The sequence below is a fragment of the Pelobates fuscus genome, chromosome 9, assembly GCF_036172605.1.
Source record: "Pelobates fuscus isolate aPelFus1 chromosome 9, aPelFus1.pri, whole genome shotgun sequence".
Taxonomy (NCBI): Eukaryota; Metazoa; Chordata; class Amphibia; order Anura; family Pelobatidae; genus Pelobates; species Pelobates fuscus.
Genome location: NC_086325.1, coordinates 123678696 through 123694675, shown reverse-complemented (window position 1 = coordinate 123694675; position 15980 = coordinate 123678696). Strand labels below are relative to the sequence as shown.

General features: G+C 37.9%; 1 protein-coding gene across 1 annotated transcript in view; it reads right to left on the bottom strand.

Moving 5' to 3' along the window:
- NEK6 (NIMA related kinase 6) overlaps window positions 1-14951 on the bottom strand; it is a 407500-nt gene extending 392549 nt beyond the window's left edge. Inside the window, exon 1 of the mRNA XM_063432360.1 lies at window positions 14918-14951. The gene's annotated coding sequence lies outside the window, so the exon portion shown is untranslated. The remainder of the gene's footprint in view (window positions 1-14917) is intronic.
- Window positions 14952-15980: the final 1029 nt, after the last annotated feature.

The window sequence follows — 15980 nt, the reverse complement described above, 5'->3', positions numbered from 1 at the left end:
ATGTAACTTCAGTCTAAGTATATTTTAATACTAATATATGTAATTATATTAACATTAAATACATTACTTATGACATTATATATATATATATATATATATATACACACACACACACACAAATACTTATTTTATTTTAAACGTGTTTCATTATTACCCACCAGCAGGAGGACTGTCTGACAGCCCAGACAGTCTCCCTGCTGGCAGATCCACGGCCAGCTACAGGGGGCTCTTGGTCTGCTCTAAGCCTGATCTCTGCCTATGCACTAAAAGGCATCTGCTGGTCACCACCTCTAACATATCAAAGATGCATACTATTGTCAGGACTGAATCACAAAAATACTGCGCGCAACCATTTGACACATGTATAGGATAAATAAGTGTAACACATTGGTTGGAAATCAGTATAGTTTCTTATACCCGAGTTGGGGGTCACATTTTAAACACCCTTCATCCAAAAACTCCTGACTACGACTGAATGCTTGTTTGTCTAGACCAGTGATGACGAACCTATGGCACGTGGCATGCCAAGCCCGCTCTGTGGGCACGCGGCCATAGGTCGCCGGGGAAAGGGGGCTGCTGGTGCCAGTCGGCAGCAATGCAGGTTAGGCATCTCCCTGCCCAAAACGGCAAGCGTCTACTCTGCTTTCGTATGGGGACGACCCGGAGGCAGTGGGACGGATCTGGGAAGCAGATCACTTCTCCCGCGAGCAGGCTGTGTGAGGCGTTGCAGCACGTTACCATGGAAATGCTCCACACAGCATTCTGCGCACGAGAGGACAGGAGAGCTGAAGCCAGAACCTACAGAGAACTTACCACCACTGGACCACCAGGGCTGGCTGTGTCCCCTCCTCCTTCATTAAAAGATAAGAAGGAGGAAGGGAGGGGATAAAGATTTTAATAATGTATAGGATTAAAAAAATCTATTTTTTTAATTGCTAACTGCAGCCACCCTCCACAGCACTTCTTACACACACACACACACACACACCGCACCCAATGCAGTATGTGTGTGTGTGTATGTATTCAGCAGTCTGTCTGTATGTGTATTCAGCAGTCTTCAGCAGTTTGTGTGTGTTTTCAGCGAACTGTGTGTACATATTCAGCAGTCTGTGTTTGTGTGTACTCAACAGTCTGTCTGTGTGTATTTAGGTTTAATTGCCGTGTTGGCACTTTGAAGAAGAAAAAAAAAAGGTGGCATGTTTTGCGGTTTGGGCACTCGGACTCAAAAAGGTTCGCCATCACTGGTCTAGACTGTAAGCTCATCTGAGCAGGGTCGTCATCTACCTATTATTCCTGTAACATTATGTAATTGTCTCATTTATTGTTAAATTTACCCCTTTATTATATATTTAACATGTTGCGGAATATGTGGGCGCTATATAAACACCAATAATATTAATAATAATGGTCAAGACAGCAATCAAGATAATTTACATCTCTTACAGAAAACTCAGATGACAACAGTAGCACATATAAGGTTGAACCAGTTTAAGAAGACAAAAAGAGAAGGTCAACTCTCATTGCTTCAGGAAGCATAGCTCTGGAACTGCTGCTGTAAAAAATAAGGAACAGTTGAGATTAAAATTCCTCTTCTCCATGTTTGCAGTAGCATGAATTTTTCCAGATTTAGTCTGTTTAACAAAGATATATTAGGCAGCATGATGCAGTGATGAAAGAATAAACAGAGTGTGATGTAGTGATTATATCTCAGATTTAAGTATGATGTGAGTTAAAAACAACTGTTGGTAATGCTTATCCAAAAGCCCACCCAATGCTCAAACTGTGATACCTACTCTCTAAAAGAGGAAGTGTATTATGATAAAAACGGACTTGTAAAATACAGGCCAAAAAAGCAGAGTTCTATAAAAGTCCCAATCTCGGCTGAATAACAAGGACGTCAAGGGTGAGTCTGCGTCTGTTCAAGACAGAAATGTGCTTAATCGCTGACAGCTTTGTTCAGTTGTGGCCAGGCGGTGTTATTCTAGGCATTTATTGCGTGGCCTTTACACAACAGAACCAGCTACTCCACAGGCCACCTACAACTGCTCCAGCCCTGTACACACTCACCGTCACCATGAGTGATTGTAAAGGCATCCTCACCACAAAAGGAGACTGAGTCCATTATAAATACAATTATAATTCATGTAACACTGCATGATATTATCAATTTCAATTGTCATCAACCTAGATGTAGAAGATTGACTGAGCATGGAACAAGATTGCCATTGATAATGCAAAAGTGTAAATCTGGCATGATCAATGTGGCTGAGGAGCAGAGAGTCTCTGGTTGCAAGAAAGAGTACCTTTTTGTCAAAACATTCACGCTCCCCAATAGTCTGATAGTCTACTATTAAAGCCCTGAAGTGTTTGCAGCATTCACTGTTGTGGGCTAAAACACACTGGTTTTAAACTGGTTAGAGAGCATACTTGAAATATAAGAAAGGAATGTGTTTGAACTTGTGGATTTTAAAAACTAAAATATTTTTTGTTTTTAGGAAGAAACATGGCATAAGCAAAGAAGAGCAGCGTCATGGCTTAAATACACTCTAGAACGAACAGTATGTAGTAATTACTGTCTCATGGTCTTCTCGAGATGATAAGGGAAGTCTGATGTTTAAAGAGTGGCCATTTCCATAACCTGTTCATGAACAGTCCGCATACGCGGTAAATGGAATATTAAAAAGTATTTTTCCAGGACATACAAATAAAGTCGTCCAAAGTAAAGTAAACAGGTGTTACAGAGCTTTTAGTTTACACATGGCATTAACACGTATATCTGGACCATGTACCATAATTCTTATTCAAGTAAGAAATCCGCTTTAGAAACTGGTTATGTCCACTAGTGTCCAACAGGCGTAATTTGCAACAAGAGTGAGTGTTCTTAGTTGAACAAATCCAGGACTATAGCACAAAGCGTATCACTTTTAGCCAAACTTTTAGTACAGAGTGTGTGTGTGTGTATATGTATAATTTTGAAAAAATAAAATTCAGCTACTCCTAAAACCAAATTAATAGACACTGGCCAAACGTCCTGAAATGGGTAAAATAGCAAGAATTGTGAATGCCACTAAAGTTACCACATTAAAGGGACAATATATCTCAATAAAGGGGGGTGCAGTGTACCTGTCTTTTTAATCCTACAATGTAAGACAGTACAGTCATTTATAGAAACTGCAAGGTTTACAGTCAACCTCTAGTGGTTGTCATACTGACAGCCATCAGAGGCATTTCCGCAGTACTGACAAAGTAAAACTCTGTCACGTGATGTAGAAGCTCATAGGGACACATTGAACTAACATGGCACTTGCATGTACATTAGGTTCCCAGTGCCATACCTCCTCCTTGATGTTGCAGGAGGCCAAAGGAGCATCAGGGCTAGAAAATGTAAAAACTTCGATTTTCTTATTTTTTGTGACAAATGGGGGAGGGTAGGAATACAGGTTAGCATTCTTAACTCTGTAGTGTTATTTTGACTAGAACATATTCAGCTAAAGGCACCAGAAACACTACAGCATAATATAGTGCAAATAGTTCCTGCAGTCTCCGCACTGTAAACAGTGTCTTTTCTGAGAAAATGCAGTGCTTACACAGCTGATTAAGACCACCACTAGCAGTTGTCACTCCAACAGCCACTAGAGGGACTTACTAGGTTCAGCATGCAAGTGCTGAATGTGTGTTTCATTAACCCCTCCGTGACCAGGCTGCTTTTCAATTTTCTTACAGTTTGGGACCAGGGCTGTTTTTACATTTCTGCAGAGTTTGTGTTTAGCTGTAATTTTCCTCTTACTCATTTACTGTACCCACACATATGAAATACAGTTTTTCTCGCCATTAAATGGTCTTTCTAAAGATACCATTATTTTCATCATATCATAATTCACTATAAAAAAATCAAATATGATGAAAATAGTTAAAAAACAAAAAACAAAACCCTTTTTCTAACTTTGACCCTCAAAATCTACAACCGCCAAAAAACACCCATGCTCAATAGTTTCTAAATTTTGTCCTTAGTTTAGAAATACCCAATGTTAACATGTTCTTGGCTTTTTTGAAAGTTATGGGACAATAAGTACACTTTGCTATTTCCAAACAATTTATTTTTTTCAAAATTAACGCAAGTTACATTGAAACACCGATATCTGTTAGGAATCCCTGAATAACCCTTCACATGTATATATTTTTTTAACCCCTTAAGACCGCAGCCAAATGTACAAGTTGTGAACGAAACAAAATGTAAACAAAACCTGGCATTTGCGCTATATGTCTGTCCAACCGTAATTCACCTCTTTCATATTAAATGCACCCCCCCTTATTATATATATATATATATATATATATATATCATTTTATTCAGGGGAAACAGGGCTTTCATTTAATATCAAATATTTAGCTATGAAACATAATTTAATATGAAAAAAATGGGAGAAAATAAGTTATTTTTTTAGTTCTACATGACATTTTAACTGTCAATGTCATAATACAGTTTGCTTTTACTGCAATAAAATACACAAATTTGTATTCAGCAAAGTCTCACGTGTAAAACAGTACCCCCTATGTACAGGTTTTATGGTGTTTTGGGAAGTTACAGGGTCAAATATAGCGTGTTACATTTGAAATTGAAATTCGCCAGATTGGTTACGTTGCTTTTGAGACTGTATAGTAGCCCAGGAAATAAATTTACATCCATAATGGCATACCATTTGCAATAGTAGACGACCCAAGGTATTGCAAATGGGGTATGTCCAGTCTTTTAGTAGCCATTTGGTCACAAACACTGGCCAAAGTTAGCGTTAGTATTTGTTTGTGTATGAAAAATGCAAAAAACGCCAATTTTGGCCAGTGTTTGTGACTAAGTGGCTACTAAAAAAGACTGGACATACCCCATTTGCAATACCTTGGGTTGTCTACTATTGCAAATGGTATGCCATTATGGATGTAAATTTATTTCCTGGGCTACTATACAGTCTCAAAGGCAACGTAACCAATCTGGCGAATTTCAATTTCAAATGTAACACGCTATATATTTTATATATGTATATAATTTTTTTTAAATATTTTATATATATATATATATATATATATATATATATATATATATATATATATATATATATATAGTGATATATACGTATATATATATTTATGGATATATATATTATTTCGTTCTACGTGTATTTTGATATAAATATATATATATATTAATATCACAATACAGTTAGAACGAAATGAAACACATCTATATATTTTTTAATATTTTATTTTTAATTAATTTTTTTACGTATTTACATAATTTTTTATATTATATATATATATATATATATATATATATATATATATATATATATATAACAATAATTATATATATATTTAATCAGTATCAGTCTACGTGTAATTTGATATTAATATATATATATATATATATATATTATTTACACTTATTTTAATTTGATTTTCAGCCAGCAGGGGGACTGTCATTACAGTTAGTCCCCCTGCTGGCATTGCACCAGCCAGCTATCCCGGCCATGTGATTGTGAGGTCCTCGCAAGGACCTCACTCTCACATGGCCCGGGGGGGCTGAAGAGGGCAGACGTGCCGCGGGGGGCTCCCTGGGAGTCCCCCCAACCGCGATCGCCGGCGTACTATTACGCCCTGCGGCGTTTAGAGCCGCTTTAAAAAGGACGTAATAGTACGCCCTCCGGTCTTAAGGGGTTAAAAGAACACAACCTAAGGTGTTAAACCTGGAGTATTTTGACCTTTTCATGCAACCATTTTACCACCAATCTATGGCAAATTTAAAAATAATAATTGGTGATTTTTGAAACACATAGCAATTAACCCCTTAAGGACAGCTTCAGAAGCTTGACTTACGCTTAATGACACAAGCTATTTTTGCATTTTCTTGCTGTTTGCGTTCAACTGCAATTTGCATCTCTCTCATTTATTGCACCGGCACATATTATATACTGTTTTTTAAAGGACAGAAAGGGCTTTCATTTGATATAACATATATATATATATATATATATATATATATAAATGCTTACTTATTATAAAAAATACAGAAAAATGCAAAAAAAATGAAAAATATTGTTTTTTTTTACAGTTTTTGCAATCATAATGTGTGCCTAATTAGTGCAGGTTAAGGAAAGTAATTAAAAATAAATTCATTTATTTGTTCTGATTTACAGAATATATAATGTGTCTGGGATTTTCAGGTTTTTTTGGTAGTTACAGGTCACAAAGCACAAGGAGTAAAATAAAATTTTAATGTGGAGCGATTTTAGAATTTGGTATGTTTGTCTTGTAAGCCTAATGGCCATAAAAGAAAACAAAATTGCCACACAAAAGTATATATTTATATAAAGTAGACATCACAGGCTATTTACCTAAGGTTGTTTTGACACTTTCTACGTAGCCATTTTACCGTCAACCTCTGCTAAATATTGGAGTAAAATTGTGTTTTTTGGGGGTTTTCGCACACAAACGTATAACAAAGAACTTCTCATGTGTATTTTGTAAAGTTGGTGTGTGCTATTCCTGTACAAAGTTTTATTATGTGTTCAGTTACTTCTGCCGAGTACAACGGTACCCCCATTGTATGTCTTTGGCACTATTTTGTGAAGCTACAGTGCCATATAGGAGACCTTTCCTTTTCAGTATTCACAGTAGAATTTTGAGAGAGGGATTTAATGAGCCTATGCTTCCATTTGGGGTATTATAACAGTTTGACTGTTCAAAAACCCCCACAAAGGCCTACCATTTGTAAAAGTAGACACTCCAGGGTATCTCATAAGGTGCATATTGTGCCTTAACATGCCCCCATTTTTTTACCATTACATGCCAAAGTATGTGGTAAAAAAATAATTTTGTGCATTTTTTTACATACGGATTGCATTTTTGCTGGGCATTTTGTATATTTCATATGTGCCACTAAGTTCAAACCCCCCAAATTATGCTCAGCTAAGTCTTCTGAGTAAAAGGACACCCCCATTGTATGTCTATGGCACTATTTCGTGAAGCTACAGTGCCATACAGGAGACCTGTCCTTTTCAGTATTCACAGTAGAATTTTGAGAGACGGATTTAATGAGCCTATGCTTCCATTTGGGGTATTATAACAGTTTGACGGTTCAAAAAAAACCCACAAAGGCCTACCATTTGTAAAAGTAGACACTCCAGGGTATATCATAAGGTGCATATTGTGCCTTAGCATGCCCCCATTTTTTCACCAATATATGCCAAAGTATGTGGTAAAAAATAATTTTGTGCATTTTTTGACATACGGATTGCATTTTTGCTGGGCATTTTCTATATATTTCATATGTGCCACTAAGTTCAAAACCTCCAAATTATGCTCAGCTACGTCTTCCGAGTAAAAAGACATCCCCAATGAATGTGTCTGGCACTATTTTGTGAAGCTACAGTGGCATATTGGAGACCAAGCCATATCAGTTTTTACAGAACTTTGAATTTTGACGCTGGGCCCATGTGCAATTTCCAAGCATCTTCGCAGGTTTTAAATTCAAACTACCCCACAAAGGCCTACCATTTCTTAAAGTAGACACCCCAGGGTATTTCAAAAGGCATATTTTGAACCTTAGCGTGGGATCATTTTTCCGCTAGCTTGTACCAGGTGTAGTGGTAATGAGCGTTATTAAATTCATTTTTTAACTTTTTAAAACTTTTTTTACTTTTTAAAACTATTTTTTAAACTTTTGTTTTGCTTATTAATTTTTTTTAAAGTTTCCTAAACTTTCGTAAAACTTTTTTTTACAGATTTAACATTTTTCTAAGCTTTTTCTTTTACCGTTAACCCCTAACTAGCAGTAAGCAGCACTAACAGTAAATTCCCCATTTTCCCATAACTCCCACCCACCCCAGCTAGCAAAATATTTAATTATACAATATTTAAATTAGTTAAATAAATTTAACCCCTGAGGGTTAACAAATAAATAAAAGTTAATTGTCAGGGGTTAAAAAAAAATTAGATCACAGTATAATACTGTGATCTGTATTTTGATCACTGTAGGCAGTGATCGACTGGCAGGGAAGGGGTTAATTTTTATTTGGACTGGGTAAAGGGTTTATTTTTTTAAATTTTTTACTTAAACGTTAAAGCTTTTTTTTAACTTAATTTTTTAACTTTTTAAAGCTTATTTTAAAACTTTTTTTAACGTTAACCCCTAGTTAGCCTAACACTAATTCCCCCAATTCCCCGCTAACTTCCACCCTCCCCAGCTAGCTAAATTTATAATTTTGAAATATTTAAATTAATAAAATAAATTTAACCCCTGAGGGTTTAAAAAAAAAAAAAAGAATTAACCCTCAGGGGTTAAAAAAAAAAAATCAGATCATATTAAAATGTAATCCCTGCCAATTGATCACTGTAGCCAGTGATCAATTGGCAGGGAAGGGGTTAATTTTGTATTAATATGGGTAAAGGGGGGGTAAAGGGGGGTGGGATTTTAATTGTACTTTATTTTTTTAACACCAGGGGGCAGGATCACTGAAGATCCGTCTCCCTGCACTTCACACTGAACCTGGAGGTGAGTATGCAGAGCACATGTGCCCGCTCAGACATGCTGTCAGAGCGGGCACATGTACAGGGGCAGCCCGATCCGGTGCTCCCGGTCTGCCTCTAATGCAGAGGCAGACCGGAGCACCATTAACCCCACAATCGCCGTGATTGCGGCGATCTGGGGTTAATTTTACCGCGTGACGGACGAGGTCCGTCATCCGTCGTTAAGGGTATCCCCTGGATGACGGACCTCGTCCGTCACCCGTCGTGAAGGGGTTAAAGAATACATGTACTGAGAACTTTAACCCCTTAAGGACACATGACATGTGTGACATGTCATGATTCCCTTTTATTCCAGAAGTTTGGTCCTTAAGGGGTTAAGGGTTACTGCCAAAGAACACCCCAATATGTGTTCAGTGATACCACCCATGTACAGGTGTATCGGGTTCTCTGGGGGCTAAAAGACCTTATTTGGAGTCTTTATCAAACATTTTGGTAGTAATTTTTTTGTGTTATTTTTCTCTCACATTGTACTTTAGGCATGGATCCTCAGTTCCTGTTATGTGTTACTGACAAAGAACACCATAATATGTGTTCAGCAACATCTCCTGAGTACAACAGTGCCCCCGATGTACAAGGTTTATGGGTTTTTGCAAACTTACAGAGGCCAAATGTAGGGCTTTCCCCTTTTGCATGTTTGCATATTGAAATTTGCCAGATTGGTTTGCTGAGCCTATGTTGCCTTTGACACCCAATAGCAGCCCAGGAATGAAAATTAACCCCACCATGGCATACCATTTGTAAAAGTAGACAACCCACGGTATTCAAAATGGGGTATATATCCAGTCTTTTTTAGTAGCCCCTTCGTCACAAACCATGGCCAAAATCAGCATTTGTTTTTTTGTTTTTTTTCACACACAAACTGCCATTTCACCGATTACATTATCAGTATTATACATTTTACTGCTCTAAAACACTCATATTTGTATAGAGTAATGTCTCACGAGTACAACAGTACTCCTCAAGTACTGGTTTTATGGTGATTTGGAAAGTTACAGGGTCAAACATAAGATTTGCCAATTTCTGTTATTGTAAATTGCTATTTGCCAGATTGGCTATGTTGCTTTTGAGACGGTATGACAGCCCAGAAATGAAAATTAACCCCACCATGACATACCAGAGTTGCTGCAGCCCCAGTACCTAGTACGTCCGCGGTCGTTAAGGGGATATGTATTTATAACGTCATTCTAAATGTATTTCGATTTAAATATGTATATTAATATCAAAATATAGTTAGAACAAATTTAAACCGGTATATAATTTTTTTAAATATATATATATATATATATATATATATATATATATATATTAACATTATTCCAAGTGTATTTTAATATACATGAGAGCTTAGGCAGGCCCCCTGCAGGCACTGCACAAACCGGCTATTCGGGCCATGTGATCGCGAGGATCCCTTCCGTGATCACATGACACGGAAGGGCCGGCTCAGGCAGTGGGGGACTGCCTGAGCTACCAGGCAGACCTCAGGATCGCGATCGCCAGCAATCAGGTAAGTTGCTATTTGCGTACCTGGTACGTCCAAGGTCGGAAAGGGGTTAATCATACATTTCTATTCCTAATGTTATAGTGTTCCTTTAGTTAAGAGAAAGTACAAAGCCAGAAACGTATGGTTAATGCGTCAATATATTACCTTTATTTTGGGAACCTAACACTCTATAAATTGCTCTGACATCATGTTGACATCTAAAATGAAATCCAAAGTGGTAAGGAAGAAAATAGAAATATTCACGCTACATTGTGCAAACCTGCAAGAACTGATTTAATTATATATCTTGTTGCAACATCTGTTTTGCTTCGTGACTAGTTCTAGAATGAAATGAGATTATCTCTGTGTTTACGGAAAGGGACAGCCCATACAGTGCAGTTTTTAGACTAATGGTATGAGGCAAACGAAAATCAGTCCTTATGCATAGAAAGTCATTGCTCCACCTGTAGGCACATGTTTCCTGTAAATGATTAAACACTTTTTCTGGCTATGTACTAATTTAGTATTTATTTTTTTATTCACTGCTTTTATTAGCACAGTTGATGTTCTAACTAAAACCCCTGCCAAACTGTGAATGCAATGTGTTAAGAATGAAAGCAAGAGAGTTGTAATACTGATATGGAGATATAGCAAGTTATTTGCTCAAGAATGTAGACTCCCCTTTTCCTCTGAACTGGGCTTTCTATACTGGCAGAATACCCCACTCTGACTTCTAGAATTCTAGGTGGGGCCATAGCAGGGAAAATGCGTCTTGCTTTACAAAACAAAATATTGCTGGCAAGTGCGCCAACCATCTTAAATATTGCACAACAAGCATTAGGTAGGTATACTCAGCTCAACAACCACAGACCGTCAAAACTAAAGCAATACTGAAAGAGCATTTAAATTGGTGAATGTGATGGTATTTGTGTGAGCAATCTCCCAATACCAATACATTGATGCTAAAATGTAATATTAATTTAAAAAAAACAGATTAGCAATTTTTTTACCCTGCAGAAATATGTGCTTTGGTTTTGCATGTCGAGGAAGTGCGATTTCTTTATCTGTATGTAGGAGAAGATATTTTCTCTAATTGCAAGAGCATTCCTAAAATTAAATATCTACCTTAGAAAACCAGCTTGCTTTGGTGATATGAAGAAACTATTGTGCTGAAAATACAATTTCAATATAAACAGACATACCAGTATATTTTGCAAAATCTGTTAATTCCAACAGTAATACATGGCAATCGGGAAATACCAAATTACTCAGATCAAGTCATGTGGGCTGAGGACTCATGTTCTGTGGTCACTCTGCCACAATATATAAGAGAAGGCTGAGCAAAACCAGTGACGTTGAATAGGCTTGACAAAGACACACTATCAGGGTTATTTAGTAAAGTGAGAACGCAAAGTGAATTTCAAATTAAATGAAGAAAAAAAAAAAAAAAGCCAAACTGGAAAAATTCTGTACGTTAGCTACTTTAAATTCAACAACTCTGGCACTTGAGTGAATGAATAATTATGTGGGTGTCAAAACTTTGCAAGTCGGACAAATGACATTCACACCTTCAGTGTTGGCAAATATTTTTTTCATGAATATATTGGCAGTAAAATTATTTTTCGAGAAATTTGAAAGCTTACAATCTGAGTGGGTATAATCTTGAACAATTAAAAAAACTACACATACATTTTCTTATACTAACCAAGTATCCGATCAGCCTTTTCTGATGCTCTAATTACAGTATCTGATTTTCCTCTGCCTTATCCATAACATGGAATTTGCTTATCATTTTAAATAATTACCACAACACAGACAGTTTTGGTGAATGTTGTGTTAATCGTGGAGACTGAACATAACTTTTCAAGCAAAGAAAACTTTCCACTCATAAGGTAATAGAATGTATAAATTAATGAGAACTATTTAAATATCCTTATATCAATATTTTGAAACTGGACAACAATGCCTGTAATGTGCAAGTGATTCACACAGATGTTTCTCCTCCAGTAGCACCATATCAAGTAAGCTACTGAATACCACCACCCTCTCCTCAAAGCGTTTTATGCTTTCAAACCCATAAGTAACAGTGATATCTATAGGATTATTTTAAAAGCTCCAAAAACACTCTGGACTGTTTGCAGTCTCCAATGACCAAAACGACAACTGGTATTGTGAAAACAAGAAAGGAAAAGCCAACATTTAGGGGTTTATTCTCTTGGAATTTTAGCATACAATAACAGCTCGCCTGGCAGTTTTCCCACCTCTGTTATAGTCACAGCTTGGCTTCTTTAGCCTGCATTTTGTCATGCAGGGTTTCATTTGCAACAGTTTGGAGTTTAGTGAATAGCCCTGTTTATGTCTATTTAGTATACAATGCATTGCGAACACACACAGGCAGACTGTGCACATTGATACTTGACTTTCAAAGGTTATGTTTAATTAACAAAACTAAAGCATACAAAAAAGTACTCGTGATCATAATACTATAAATCAACACCAGGCCAATAAAGAAAAACTAAACTATAGTGCCCCCTCTGTCAAGCCCCACCCCCTCCCACCATGGTGCAGAAGAGGTTAAAACCCATTCTGTAACTTACCTGATTCCAGCGCAGATATCCCTCTGCGCTGGTTCAGGCTCCACCTCTGTTCCTCCCCCGCTGGCTGACGCAATGGCCACGCTTGCATTATGACTTCCCTTGTAGGAAAGCATTAGACAATGCTTTTCTATGGGGTTTCGGGTGTCGCTGGATGTCCTCATGCATAGCGTGATGACATGCAGCGTCAGTTGGGCAACCAAAAGTCGCATAATGACCCAGAAGTCACTCTAGTGGCTGTCGGGTAAATGGCCACTGGAGGTGGAGTTAACCCTCAAAAGGTTATTATTGCAGTTTTGTACCTTTGCAGGATTAACGGACCTGGGAAACTGCACCCAGACCACTTCAATATGCTGAAGTGGTCTGGGTGCCTATAGTGTCCCCTTAAAGGTTAATGCTTCCCATACAGACTCAATGGATTCAATGATTTCTTATGAAAAGCATTGGAACGGTGCAGCCCGATAATTAGCACGCATTCGCCCTATAACCCAGATGCATCTCTATGAGAAACATTGCATGGGACAAAATTGCAGAACTGTCAAAACTGGTGAAACCATTGGAAGAGTGGCTGAAAAAAGAAATTGGTCCTAGCTCTGATTTCATAATGGGGGTTGGGGGGGGTTAATAATGGGGCAGTAATCTTACCTTAAAAGGAACACTATAATGTTAAAATAAACTATTTAGGGTGTTCTCTTTTAGTTTCATATTAGTATAATGTATGAAACTGGAACCAATAGACAAAGACTAAACAGTTTCATACATGTGGAATAATAAAATCTGGATATGTAAGCATATTTTTTTTTTGCCTGATGCACATATGTTTTGAAAGGCAAAAGTAAATACTAGAGTTCATTCTACAAAAAACAGGAAGCATAGATTCTAAAGGACGGAAATACTAAAACATTCTGACTAGAAGCTCATATTGCTGGGATATGAAGACTAATGACACATTTAATGGGGTGTCAATACTGTAATGTTAATGTATTTTTAGAAATCATCAATTTTTACATGGATGCCTAGTGGCTATTCCTACAACAGACATGTTTTAGAATTATAGTGCACAGTATACAATAACATTATTTTTGCTTGCAGTATTAGGAAGTATTTGTACTTTCATTATCTTAAAAATATATATACATATCTAGGGATTTGAGACAACCTCAGCCCTAAATGACTACAAGGTCATAATTCTCTGCCAACCAAATCTTTTATTGGCTTATGGGAGCTACACTTCAAAAACCTGTTGCGAAACGCAACAGGTTCATTGCAAAGAAGTTACTATTGTCAGAGTAAAATAAATACCTTAAAGTGCCTCAAGAAGAAATGTGGATACTTGTATTCATACATATAAAAAAGTCATTAGGCATGTTCAGTAGGTGTGAATACTCGGAAATATAATAATGCAACATATCCACAACATATGAAAAATGCACATGGGTTAGTAATAAGTCAAAGTGGTAATCTGATTAGTTATTGTGCTACTAAAATAAATTCAATTAAATTGGTAAATGGTAACGCCCACTAAACAATCAGTTATTTGTTTAAATCATTTTGTGGCAAAATTAAAGAATCTTTAAAATATACTTTTAATACACTCTATATACTCATTTATTTGGTAAAGTAACTTGCCATAAATTAAAGATTTAAATATTCAACCAAAATAACCGAAGGAAAAAAAATTATTCATAATTGAAGTATATTTTTTCCCCCACTTATAATTCGCTACAATACAACATTAAGCGAATAACCCTGATTGATTTCACAACAATTCACAGGTTAGAGAAGAACAGGTGTCAAATTACAAAGTTTTGTATATTATTTCAGTTTTATAGGCAGATTCCCTGCGGCTGTAGTACTCCAAATCTCATGAACCACTGACATCCTTAACTTCCATGATGGGAGTTGTGGTTGCTTCTAGATAACAGATGGGGATCCAACTGCCTCCCCCTGCATACTGTATCAGCAGATTATTACTACAGGGAAGTAGCTGTGTCCAGATGTGCTCCTGTTTAGCACAGCGCTGAGCACAGTGGACACAGACTGAGAGCTGGGATGTGTACAGTGCTGTCAGTGTACACAGCGCCAGGAGCCAGCCTGCAGCTTACTGCACATGAAGGACTCTCATACACTGGCCATGACAAGTTAACACAAAGTAGGCACACACCCACTAGAACCGGTTAGTAGTCAAAGAGCTGCACTGGGAGTTAGTTGTTTATATGCTGATCCCGCCGCCCGCCTCCTGCTAGCACCCCAGGTCTCTCACCCCAAGTCCCAGCTGTTCCTCTCTCCGGCTAGCGAAACGTGAACGCTACCCGCGCACCACGCGCGCTCCCGCCAGACTTCCTGTGAGCGCGCCCTGGCACGGAGAGGGGCGTGGCCCGAAGGAGATACACACACGCGCTTTGTAGACAGTGGGGGGACACGTACTCTCACAGACAGAGAGTTACATACATACACTCACAAACAGTTACATACATACAGTCACACACACACTCACAAACAGAGAGTTACATACATACACTCACAGTCACACATACACTCACAAACTGTTACATATACTCACAGTCACACACATACACTCACAGAGAGTTACATACATACACTCACAGTCACATACATACACTCACAAACAGTTACTTACATACAGTCACACATATACACTCACAAACAGAGAGTTACATACATACACTCACAGTCACACATACATTCACAAACAGTTACATATACTCACAGTCACACACATACACTCACAGAGAGTTACATACATACACTCACAGTCACACACATACACTCCCAAACAGAGAGTTACATACATACACTCACAGTCACACACAGGGCCAGCCTTAGGTCATTAGCTGCCCGGTGCGAAAAGTCTTCAGGCCCCCCTCCCCCCCCCCCCCCCCGCCAAGTTGCCTGTATACAGTCACACACACAGGCAGACAGTCACACACACAGTTACAGTCAGACAGTCAGACACGCTCAGTTACAGGCAGACAGTCAGACACACACACATACAGTTACAGGCAAACAATCACACAGCCAAACACCCAGTTAAAGGCAGACAGTCACACACAGTTAAAGGCACATAGTCACACGCAGACAGTCACACATACTCCATTACAAGCAGACAGTCATACAAACTCGGTTACAGCCATGCAGATACCCATGAACGCTGATAGACGCACACACACACTCAGTTAAAGGCAGATCGTCACTCATACAGGCACACACAACGGCACAGCTACAGCGACACACACAATTGGAGTCACACACAGTTACAGTCACACACAGGTAGACAGACACACATACAGGGAGGCAGTCACAAA